This window comes from Colossoma macropomum, unplaced genomic scaffold (assembly GCF_904425465.1).
Source record: "Colossoma macropomum unplaced genomic scaffold, Colossoma_macropomum, whole genome shotgun sequence".
Taxonomy (NCBI): domain Eukaryota; kingdom Metazoa; phylum Chordata; class Actinopteri; order Characiformes; family Serrasalmidae; genus Colossoma; species Colossoma macropomum.
The window spans coordinates 27,141-38,013 of record NW_023495474.1 but is presented as its reverse complement, the minus strand read 5'-3'; the positions used below and the strand labels follow the sequence as shown (position 1 = coordinate 38,013).

Genomic DNA, 10,873 nt, shown 5'->3' with positions numbered 1-10,873 from the left:
GTGTAGAGACTCTGTATTCAAATAATATCATTAGCCCAACATGGTCCATTAGCGGCGCGCTTAATGCCAGAAGAGAAAGCCCCAGGAGGGCTCACCTCCCCGCCTCACCGGGTGAGTGAGGAAACGATAAGAGTAGTGGTATTTCACTGGCGGCACCCGACGGAGCGGGGCCTCCCACTTATTCTACACCTCTCATGTCTCTTCACAATGACCGACTAGAGTCAAGCTCAACAGGGTCTTCTTTCCCCGCTGATTCTGCCAAGCCCGTTCCCTTGGCTGTGGTTTCGCTAGATAGTAGGTAGGGACAGTGGGAATCTCGTTCATCCATTCATGCGCGTCACTAATTAGATGACGAGGCATTTGGCTACCTTAAGAGAGTCATAGTTATCATAAGGTAAAAACAAATACCAAGCTAACGGTGGTGAACATTACCTTTCCCACATTGGGTAAAACACTGATGGCAGCTCTAGTTTAAACTCTGACATTTGAAGCCTGTAATGTGCTTTACTGTGAATGTTTTAGTGTTTCAGTAAATCCTTCAGTAAATACTTCAACTTGAAGCCTCACTCTGAACACTGGAGGAGGCTTTAGTACAGTACGCTTCACTTTACTTAGAGTGGACAAATACCACTTATGAGCTCTTATCATTTGTTATGATCAGTACTTATAATGTATTATGTTAACAATTCATAATGCATAATAAACATGGCTATAACGTATAATACATTTTTATAAATATTTATAGCTATGTTTATAATGTCTTATGAATGCATTATAACATGTTATGAATGTGTTTATAGGTGCTTACAAAGATGACATTCATAGAAAATGTTACGAAAAATACTAATAAATAAAGAATGATTAAACCCAGAATAGATTTTAATTTGATACAAGTACAGCGTAAAAATACTTTTTTTAAAGAAAATATTTTTAATGCATATTCATCAATTCCATATATATAATTTGTGAACAAAATCTTCAAAGAGAACACACTTTAATGAATAGATAGTTAATAAGAACTATAATAATAATAATAATAAGAAGAAGAAGAAGAAGACAAATACATTGGCTCATTTAATACCTTTATGTATGTTTCCCAATATGTTAAAGTAAAAAAAAATAAAAAAAATAAATAAAACATGAACATTTGACATTTGAGGTTTGCTCATACTTTTTTTACTTGTTTATTTGTTGTGTGTGTTTCACAGCTTTGAAGTGGAGCCTGGAAGCACTGAGAGAGGGGAATGCAAGTAAGACTTACATGTTGAAAAGAAAATTCATTTTTCAAATCCTTTATTAGAAAGCTTTATGAGATATTTCTGCATAAACCTCAAAAATACACATATGCCAATCTAACAAAATGGGTTTGTGGCCAGGTGTAACATGAGGATCATGTAGGTTGTTTGCAGGAGTGAACTGGTTTCATTTGGGGCAGTCCAACACTCACAATAAGAAAAAGAGGCAGATCCATAAGAGGCAGATCTATATTGGAAAACCAGAAAGACAAGGCAAAGGTCAAAACAGTGGAAATACCAACACAAAGTAACACGGCCTGGAGCTCAGTAGAGAAACGGGCACTTCACAAACATACAGGTAACCTGTACATATATGGGAGTCTTAGGCCCAATCCCATTTCACCCCTCACCGTTACCACTTAGCCCTACCCCTCCATTTTACGTGTTCACTTCTAGGGGTAGGGTGTCCTGATTTTTGTTGAGATAGAGGGGTAGGTAAGTGTTAAAACTGAAGTTTTCCAGAGTCACTCTCCAAACAGAGTGAACTAGCGAGATGGAGCACAAGCAACCAAAGAAACCCACAAATGTGTTTTCTGTTAGAAAATTACAATAATCATTGCATTATTATGGCCCGTTTCTTCATAGCAAGTATAAAACATTGCTAGTACTATGCTGATGTCTCAGTAGCTAGCTAGCTAAATTCCCTGTTCCACCTTAAACCATAAAATGAAGAGACCTCACAAAGCCTAAGGCCAAACAAAGAGGTATATATGTCCATAAACTATTTGCAGGTGTGTGTAATGATGGAGAGGTTGATTCAGGGAGCTGGAAAAAGTTATTTCAGACTGGGCAGGTCCAAATGGGGGAGATTCTGTGATAGCCAACAATTCAACACACCAAAACAGCTGCAATGTGAGATTTTCTTTATGTTGAAATTAAAAGAAGTACAATAACTGAGTCAGAAAACTGAAAACGGGCTAAAATATGGTGAGAGTGCGCTGCTGCGAGTCTCCCTGTAAAGCCTCAAATAATCATTTAAAACTGGTGTCGGGTTGGGAGTTTATCGGATCACATCATACGTCTTTACATGTTAACGTCACACTCAAAAAGAAGGTCCGGCTCGATGTTTAGGCCTCAAATGCTGAATTGACGTTATACTAATGAAGATAATTTACTCACATCCTCACACGATGCAACCTTCACCAAATTTAGAGGCCTCTTTGAATTCTCTTTCATAACATGGGTTTCAAGGCGAAACCCATGTTACAGAATGTTCTTCCGCACATTGCATGCAATTATGTTTCCACAAGAGAGATCTCCAAATCACCAAAACTTGCTTTAAATACAGAAAAAGATGGCATGTTTATGTTTACAGACGTTCGGAAGGTGGCGTTCTTATTTGGTTCAGGCTTAAATGGTGTCTTTGGGCCTTTCAATGTTGAAACCACACTGATTTTCAGAAAACAAATCACAAATGTTGGGAACGCCTACAGTCCAATCACAGGTAAATGAACAGTCAGTACAGAGACAGTGTCTGATGTCTGGTTTGGTTCTTCTCTCTGGTGGTGTAGAGACTCTGTACTGATCCATCTGTTTCTCCTTCTGCAGGTGTTTTCACTGCTCCACTCAGAGGAGTCTATTACTTCAGGTTTAATGTATTTGGTAGCAACTCATACTGGATGACTATAGACTTGTATAAAAATCAAGAGCGAATCATAACTGCAGCTGAATATCCAGGGGGGCAGCATGAATACTCTGTTGGTGGTGCCACTCTGCTGCTGCAGAAAGGAGATCTTGTGTATCTTAAGCTCCGCGCTACCTGTCAAATTTATGACAGTGCTGACAACCATTCCACTTTCACCGGCTTTCTGCTGTTTCCCATGTGAAGTGCTTTAATCACTGGAAAAAAGCAATCAGTTTGCTGCATTTGTGTAAAACTTCCCATGCAAAAAAAAACAAGAAATAAAAATATATCATGCTGCAAGTACACTGTGCTTGATTCTGAAATGTATTCAAAAGAACTACACTTTATTTCTTTTAGGATATATGATCTAGAATCAATGTTTTACTATACATATGGGCAGGGGGATAAAATATGAAGTCTTAAATATGCCAGAAAATGTTTTTTTATTTTATTTTATTTTAGTTTTTGCTGAACAGCCTGGTAAATTCATGCAACTACATTTAATACGTTTAATTCATTTAATTTGAACCAGAAGTATTTTTCAATTTGAATACAAAATAAGTGAGAGAAACTATATTCATCCATATAAACATAATTAGTGAAATCAGGTCCATAAGTATTTGGACAGTGGCACATCTTTGTAATTTTGCCCTTGTACACCACCACAGTGGATTTGAATTGAAGCAGTCAATATGTGATTGAAGTGCAGACTTTCAGCTTTAATTTAAGGGATTTAATTAAAAATTGCATTAATTGTTTGGGAATTACAGCCACTTTTTTACATAAACCCTCCGTTTTCACAGGAGGGTAATCAGACAGTTGGCTGATAAGCAGTTTCATGGCCAAGTGTGACCTGTTCCCTTGTCATTTCCACAACAGATTAAAGAGATAAAATGTCTGGAGTTGTTTCTAAGTGTTAAATATGCATTTGGTAGCTGTTCATGGAAACTCTCAATGTACAGTCCAAAGAGATGTTGATGCAAGTGAAGGGGGTCATCATTAGGCTGAAAAAACAAAACAATCCTATCAGAGATAACAGAAACTTTAGGAGTGGCCAGATCAACAATTTGGTACATTGTTAAAATACGGAATGCAACTGTGAGCTCTGCAACACGAAAAGGCCTGGAAAAACTATTAAAGTGGACGATTGCAGAATTCTTTCAGTAGTGAAGAAAAACATTCACAACATCCAATCAAATTTAAGATCTCAAGATGCAACCACTGGCATCACTCAAAAACAGAAAGGCCTGATTACACTTTTCTAGAAAACCTAAAAAGGGAGCCTGCTTAGTTCTAGAACAAGATTCTTTGGACAGATGGAACCAAGACTAACTTGTACCAGAATGATGGGAAGAGAAGAGTATGGAGAAGGAAAGGAAGAGTTCATGATCTGAAGCATTCCACACCATCTGTTGAACATGGCGGAGGTAGTATTGTGGCACGGGCGTGTATGTCTGTGGGCCCGGGTCACTGGTGTTTATTGATGATATCACTGCTGGTTTCAGACAAACCCACTGCAAACAGGTGTATAAATCAAGCAGATGGCCATGCAATCTCTTTAGACAAAGAACTCATGGCTTTAAATGTGCCACTGTTATAGGATGCCACCTTCACCAGGATTTAGGATCGCTAGGCACAGTGCTAAACATCAGCTGGAGTGGTGTAAAGCACTGCCCCTCGCCGACTCTGGAGCAGTGGAAACGTTCTCTGGACTGATGAATCACGCTTCACTATCTGACAGTCTGATGATAAATCTGGGTTTGGCGGATGCCAGGAGAACTTTACCTACTGGAATGCATAGTGTCAACAGTAAAGTTTGGTGGAGGAGGAATAATGAGCTGGGGCTGTTTTTCAGGGTTTGGGCCGGTTATTTCCAGTGGAGGGTGATGTTAATGCTACAGCACACAAAGACATTTTGGACAATGGTATGCTTCCAACTTTATGGCAACAGTTTGGGGAAGGACTTCCACTGTGCACAAAGCAAGCTCCATGAAGATGATTTGATAAGCTTGGTGTGGAGGATATTTATCTCCAAAATCCTAACAGCATCTCTGCCAATAAAGAGCTAAATAAACTCATACTGGTGATTTCTCTTGCTATTACAGACCATTGTTTTAAAAATCTTTGTTATTTTTTTTCAAAATATAGCAGCATTTAGCTTGAAACGTAGCAGCTGAATGTGAGCAAACCAAAGGGAGAATTTACTCGTATCTCTAATTTACTGTTGCCTGACTGATAGAGGTCATTGCTAGTTATGTCAGTTAATCTGAATTGACGAGATATAGCAATAATAATATAATAATGTAGAGTTTTCTTTAAATGGAATTTAAACTGTTGAGTATTTACACAAAGTTGCATATGCACACTCATTCTTTCCTTTAACAAAGTCAGTTTGGGAAATGTAAAGAAAAGAAGACATTGCAGCGTGTAAAATATTGGATTTGTAGACAGGTTGAATGCGCAGAGTATATTTATTAGGGCAAATCTAATACTTAGTCATCACATGCTGGGGTCAAACACCAGGCAGGCAGGTAAATCTTATTATTTTGGTTCACTAAAAAAAAATAAGAAGAAAGGCAATTAAGCTTCATCTTGTGGGTCATTTTTGTTAATTATGCATATTTTTGCATTTATGGAAAGTTGCTCTGGCCACCTTATTGATAACAATTGCTACTGAAATTTTAGTATAGATAAAAAATCTCAGTTATCAAAGCACTTTACAACAAGCAACAAAATTCAGCTTTTTAACCGGCTTCTTAGTTTTGATCATGGAAAGGCAAACTCACAAGCAGCAAAAAAGGTGACAAGTTCAGGGGTTTATAATGGTTCATAAGGCATTTGTGCTTGGACCCCAGTGATCACAGATCGGGATATCATGTGTAAACAGTTCTCATAGCGAGGTTAAGCCCCTAAGATACAGACTTACCATGTGTAAATTATTCTTAATTACTTTTTTTTTTTTATCTTTTGTTCAAAATATTAGCAAAAATCTAACATACATCATCTAAACCACCTATCCTTCTGGGTCGCGGTGGGGTGCCGGAGCCCATCCCAGCCGTCATTGGGCGGAAGGCAGGATACACCCCGGACAGGTCGCCAGTCCATCGCAGGGCAGACAGACAGACATACACAGTCACACAGTCACTCACACCTAGGGGCATTTTAGCATGTCCAATCAGCCTGACTGCATGTCTTTGGACTGTGGGAGGAAACCGGAGTACCCGGAGGAAACCCACGCAGACACGGGGAGAACAGGCAAACTCCACACAGAAATGACCCTGGCCGCCCGTTCTTGCTGTGAGGCGACAGCGCTACCCACTGCGCCACCGTGCTGCCCCCAAAAATCTAAACCTTACTTAAAATATAATGAATGAAAGAAAAAAAACTAAATCTTATCGTGAAAAAAAAATTTCACTGGGGAATAAATATGAGACGAAACACAGGTCAAATTCCCTCAGTCATCCATCACTATGAGAAAGGTCAGAAAAAAACAGCAATTATGTGTGAGTAAAGGTTGTTCAGCTGCACGTATCAGGAAATGACTACAAGAAAATAGCTAAGAAGCTGAAAATGGAGAATGTGCTGTAGATGGTTCTATATAGAACCTTTTTGAAAGGGCTTCTATATAGCACCAAAAAGGGTTCTTCTATTGTTACAAGATTGACATCGTACCAATAGAAGAACCATTTTTGGTGCTATATAGAACAATCTACAGCACATTCTCCATCAATCCGAAGAAGAACTATTTAAATATGCAAATAACTTTTAATTATGCAAACTTGAATTTTTCATTATTCTATATAGAAGCATTTTCTTTACTAAAAAACTGAAGAACTATCATGTTTAAGAGTGTAGACTTAAAACACTGTAGGTTCCAAATCTGCAGTAGAATTCCTTTTTGTACTCACTGTATACAATATATATGGTAATATGGTAAATTAGTTCATATTGTAAACTAACCAGCAAATGAAACGCCTCACCTTAGAGCAGACAGTGTTGTGGGTCTGCATGTTCAGCTGATGGTGAGGTTAACCACACAGATTGATCCAAAGATGTTTTAATGTCTGTTCTGTCTTTGGAACTGAGTGGAAAACAACTACCTTCAAAATCCCACACATCTTACCACCATATCTGGAGTTTCATGTTCAGATCTGATACACTGGCTGAACTGAAGACTTGACCAGGGTAATGGCAAAAAGACATGGTTGCTAAACAGTGATTGGAGGACCAACAGAATAAGATGGGGACTGGGAGTGGTCTGTCAAAGAAAGGGGCAGTTAAACAAGCAGGAATCAATAATGATATATTTGTAAAGATTTGGATGATATTTTAGCACCCAGCGGTCACTGGACAGGTCGCCAGTCCATCTCAGGACTGCTGTGACAGGCTCCAGCTCCCCCCACGGCCCAGAAGGATAAGCAGCTTAGAAAATGTGTGTGTGTGTGTGTGTGTGTGTGTGTGTGTGTATTTTAGTACCATTCTTGCATTAAATGATGAGTGATTAGAGAAACTCAGCATTGAACAGCTGTTCACACATAAAATCATCAAACTGTTATAACGCTGGAAATTACAATCTTGCACAGGGTATCAAATGCACTACTGGACATAAATTAGATGAAGCTTGGATGACCCAAATTTCAAATGTGTAGCAGATGATAGATTCCCATCCTTTTTTTATATTTATCTCAAGATCAAGGCCAAAGCATTGGCACCTGTTGTGAAATCCCTCAGTAACGCTAAGTCTGAAGTGACCGTATAAAAGGAGTCCAATGAGAGACTCTATACACTGTAAATATCTCAGGATGAGGGTCAGTGTGGTTCTGCTTTGGGTCTGCTTGTCTTGTATTCAGCTCCAGAGAGGTGATGACCAGCTCACAGTGGACAACGTGCGGTCTGGACTGAATAGAATTCAGAACCAGAGTCGTGTGGAGAGATCAGAGCTGAATCCAAACCAGCCCGATGTGTGGACTGAGCTGAGGGAGCTGAGGGACATGGTGGTGGAGCAGAGGGTGCAGCTGCAGTTCAGTCAAAGCCAGATTGTGGAGCTGAAGAAAGAGAACACAGGTAAATCAAGTGAAGTCACTTTTTCCCTAAACATCTTTTTGTTCTCAAAAACTGAGACTTATTTCACTGAAAACTGAAATGCTTAACGTCTAACCTATAAATATTGCTGGGTTTAAGACTGTTAGCACTGTTGAAGGTGCTTTGAGGGAATGTAGAAATAAGGCTTTATCACAAAAATGCAGAGGAAGGAAACTTTATTCTCTAATTGTGCTGAACAAGAAGCAGAAAACATAACAACTCACCAGTGCAAGTGCAAGGAAAGCCTTGTTCAGTAGCCTCTTAAAGGGCCAGAACTCCGTGTGTGTCTGACTGCCTGTCTGTGTGTGAACGAGGTCAGCGTGTCCACAGTAGCCCCTACACAGTTCTACTTTTACCCTACAAGAGTGGACAGAGTGAACGTAAACAAATATAACCCACTCTTAAAATTGTTTAATTACCTATTTACTTAAATAAAAAATGTCAATGTAATTTTTAAAGAAAAATCAGTGCTTCATGTTATTTTACATTGTCCCATTTTTGTTTACCTTTTCATTATGATTCCCACATATTAGTGTTGTTTAAGGTTTTTCCATTTTAATATTGTATTATCTTTAATGTTATTGTATTTAAGCCATAAACAACAGACTGCTGGCAAGTGAGAACCAAGTGGAGGAACTGAAAAAAGAAAATTCAGGTAAAGAAATAAATAAAAAAGGTCAAACTGCATTCTGTGTCCAGCTGGGTCATTCCATGGTAACTGATTTCCATGAAAAAATTCAAATAAACACTTTTATTGAATGTACCATTGCAGTTTTTTATTATTATTAAATTACATCTTAAATATTCAGATCAACTATTCACTGAATTGAGCTGCAATTTTACATCTCTATATTCTAACACAGTGATTCATGATATTCATGTATATATTCAGATAATTTAAGATCTCCTCTTTAACGCTGTTTAACATTATTGTGTTTAAGCCATTGACAACAGACTGCTGGCCAGCGAGAGTCAAGTTGAGGATCTGAAGCTAAAGTTAAATTTCAGGTAAAATTCAAAATTGTAACTTGACAGGAAAGGGTGAAAATGTTCTTTACTTTTAATATGAGGTAATTTATTTTATTATTTTTAGGTAATTAGGTTTTATTCAAAGAAATTTTATTTAAAGAGATGTATTCATAATTTTCAATATTCCAAATTTGGATCATTTAACATGAAATTTTCACGTAAAGGTCAGCTGACGAGTTCAAAAAATGTAAAAAGTAAAAAACAAAACTTTTTGGGACAGCAGTGATATTCTGTTCAGTCTACACCTGGTGGGCTGCATCATGGATTTTCATAAAGAAACAAAAAATTGGGCAACCATGCAAAATTTTGAAACTGAATTCCAAATACTTTTTTAATAAGGACCTTTTTAAATTTGCCCCATCACATTTTTAATTGTAATGATGTAAGTCTTTACATAATACTTTAACATAACAGAATTTAATTTCAGCCCCATTAGGCTGTGGTAAACATGTAAAATAATAATAACAAATACAAGCATTACCTTTGGTTTAATGTGCTCACAAGCAAACAAATGTGGAATCACAATGAACCTCAACCCTCTCAGGTGGATGATGTTGTATGTGACATCAAAGGACGTCATAGATGAAAGAAAAAATATTTATGGAGCACTGCATTCTAGAGACTTACTTTCATTTTGCCTGGGAGGGTAGCATTGTTCCATCAGCAAGTCAAGAACACAGCCTCCGATTGGTCGACAGTCAGGAGCGCAGCCTCTGACTGGTCAACAGACTCAACCCAAGGTGTCAGTGGACAGCTAACAGCCATGCTAACAACAACAATAACTCTTTTCGACATGGAGAAACAGATAAATCACAGAAGACGTTCAATGTTGGGTTTGTCATTATAATCATAAACTACAGCCATCACAAAATACCTAATCAACAATAAAGGAAACATTCTAAAATACACATACAGCTCCATAGCTGGTGTGTGGTAAAAGACCACCTTAACCAAGAGGGAAGAGTCCTCTCAGAACCAGAAGCCTTGTAGCTGTGGTGCACCGTCTCTCAAGCGACTGGTCCCAGGAGCCTCCTAGCTGTGGTGTAGAGTCGCTCAAGTGGTCAGCTCGGGAGGCCTCATAACTGCAGTGTAGCATCAATCAAACACTTGCTTCATACAGCCTTGTTACTGAGGTGTAGAGTTGCTCAGATGGCCGGCCCAGGCAGCCTTGTAGCTGCAGTGTAGTATCACTCCACTCGAGTGGCCAGTCAGGAGCCTCCGTAGCTGTGGTATAGCGTCCAAGAGGCCAGTGCCTATTTTATTGGAATGTTCACTTCTTAGCCCGTGTGTAGTGTTGATGTGTTTGTTACTCAGTGGTCTGGAGGACCCATCACATTATCGGGCTTTAAATCAATACAGCCATAACAATTTATATAAAAATACCAGATGTTAAAATACCAGAAGTGGCCAGCGTAGGGTTCTCCTTTAGCAGCTGTAGCCAGTCAGCAGCCTGTCCGTGTTGACCACCCTCACACACACACACACACATATACACAAACACATGCACACACAGACACACACACACACTAACAGCAGGCCATGTAGGAGGGGAACAGAGTGAAGGACACAGCACCTCCACACTTTTACTCCCCACGGGTTCAGCCCAACACCACATGTGTAATATAAATGTGTGGGGGGTGAACAGAGTGAAGACACTGAAAATGGGTTATTTTATATGCTCTTCACAGAAAATCAGCAAAGACCAAGAATCTGAGGTTCAAATAATAATTAATCACATCATTTTTCTTTTGGTAAAGACTGAAAATGGGTCCCACAGACCTGAACACCACACAAGTGTTAAATACGTTTATGCAATGATCTGTAGAGATGCGTCAAGAAAAAT

General features: G+C 38.8%; 2 long non-coding RNA genes across 3 annotated transcripts; both read left to right on the top strand.

Annotated features, from left to right (window-relative positions):
• The first annotated feature begins 1,149 nt into the window (after nucleotides 1-1,149).
• LOC118802197 lies at nucleotides 1,150-3,216 on the top strand. 2 transcript variants are annotated; one of them, XR_005006633.1, is made up of 3 exons: nucleotides 1,150-1,593; nucleotides 2,611-2,739; nucleotides 2,844-3,216. It is a non-coding gene; the product is annotated as an uncharacterized LOC118802197 (long non-coding RNA). The 2 variants fall into 2 exon arrangements; XR_005006634.1 differs by having other exon boundaries at nucleotides 1,185-1,250.
• Nucleotides 3,217-7,728: 4,512 nt separating this feature from the next.
• Nucleotides 7,729-9,159, top strand: LOC118802200. Its single transcript, XR_005006635.1, has 3 exons — nucleotides 7,729-7,983; nucleotides 8,594-8,656; nucleotides 8,943-9,159. It is a non-coding gene; the product is annotated as an uncharacterized LOC118802200 (long non-coding RNA).
• The last annotated feature ends 1,714 nt before the right edge of the window (nucleotides 9,160-10,873 follow it).